This window comes from Tupaia chinensis, unplaced genomic scaffold (assembly GCF_000334495.1).
Source record: "Tupaia chinensis unplaced genomic scaffold, TupChi_1.0 Scaffold142061_1, whole genome shotgun sequence".
NCBI lineage: Eukaryota > Metazoa > Chordata > Mammalia > Scandentia > Tupaiidae > Tupaia > Tupaia belangeri.
Window position 1 is genome coordinate 58842 of NW_006201913.1, and position 1827 is coordinate 60668.

Sequence of the window (1827 nt, forward strand, 5' to 3'; positions counted from 1 at the left end):
CGACCGCGGTTTGCGTCCCAGACACGATGGCTTAAAACTCACGCCAGGCACGAGTGCGTGCATACCCAAGATCCCGAGAGGAGAATGGAGGAGAAGGGATTGCAGCATGGCCATCCCCCCGAGGGGTGATTTCTCACTTTCTGTCTCTCTGTCTCTCTGTCTGTCTGGCGAGCACATGGGCCCTATAGCGAAAAACATCTCCAAAAAATAATAATAATAATATTTAACAGATTTTTGTGATAGAGTGCATATGCTTGCAGTAGAGAAATAGAGAAAAACAGAGAGAGAGAAAAGTCAGAAATCATCCCACAGGAGATGGTTGTGTTGCCATCCCTTCTCCTTCATGTCCTCTTGGGATTTAGGGCCCATAAGCTCACATGCCTGGCTTCATTTTCAAGCTGCTGGGTTCTGAATTTGAACCATAGTTGACCATGTGTAAGACTAGCATCTCAAACATCATACCATCTTCTAGCCCCTAAATGACAACTCTTTTTTTTTTTTTTTGAGAGGTTTTCGCTATAGGGCCCATGTGCTCGCCAGACAGACAGAGAGAGACATAGAGACAGAAAGCGAGAAATCACCCCCCAGGGGGGATGATCACGCCGCAATCCCTTCTCCTCCATTCTCCTCTCGGGATCTTGGGCACGCACGCACACACGCCCGGCGTGAGTTTTAAGCCACCAGGTCCGGGACACGAACCGCGGTTGACTACGTGGGAATCCAGTGACATAGCCATTACGCTAACTGCTGGTTCCCTAAATGACAACTCTTAATGCATGTTCTGAGCTTAAAACTCCTAAATGCTTTGTAAAAGCATTATGAAACCAAGGATGGTCATGACTACACATAGTTTTGTAGCATTTGAACATAGTTCTCTCTCATGTCGAAGAGGCAATATGATTAGTTTCTAGAGATCTAAACAGGTGTATCTCCACCATGAATCTATGCTTTGGAAAGCCAAAGGGCTGGTAAGGACAAATTCCTCAGTTAGATTTGAAGAATTTCATTTTATTTTATGATTTTTTATTTACATTTTTTCACTGTGCATTTCAATATATTCAAGACACACACATACACATGCAGTGTGTGACAAAAAAATTTTATTTTTTAATTTTCTTTTTTAGTTTTTGCTGCAGGACACATGTACTCACATAAATGGAGAATAAAAAGAGAGAGAAGATAAATGAGAAATCACCTCCCTGGGGCATGGTCATTGAGCATTCCTTCTCTTGCAATCTCTTCTCAGGATTTTGGACACATATGCACACTGCCCAGCTTAATGTCCAAACCATCATGTCCAAGAATTGAAACATACACTCAGCTAAGTGGGATCAAACACCTTAACCTCCTCCCACATGCTGGCCCCTGACAAATTTTAATTCAACAGTTGGTAAAAGGTGCTGATGACCTCTGGAGGCAGGAGAGTTCACAGAGAACATGCAATAAAGACTGAATTCCCTTACACTTTTATCTTGGTCTCTCTCTCTCTCTCTCTCTCTCTCTTTTTTTTTTTTTTGGTAGAGGTTTTTGCCATAGGGCATGTGCGCTCACCAGACAGAGAGAGACAGAGAGACAGAAAGCAAGAAATCACCCACCAGGGGGGATGGCCATGCCACAATCCCTTCTCCTCCATTCTCCTCTTGGGATCTCGGGCATGCACGCACATGTGCCTGGCATGAGTTTTAAGCCACCGGGTCCAGGACACAAACTAGGGTCAACTACGTGAGAGTCCAGCGACATAGCCATTACGCTAACTGCTGCTCCCTATCTTGGTCTCTTGAGAGCAGCAAATCAGAATGAAAATGTTATTTTCTTTCCAGACTAGTG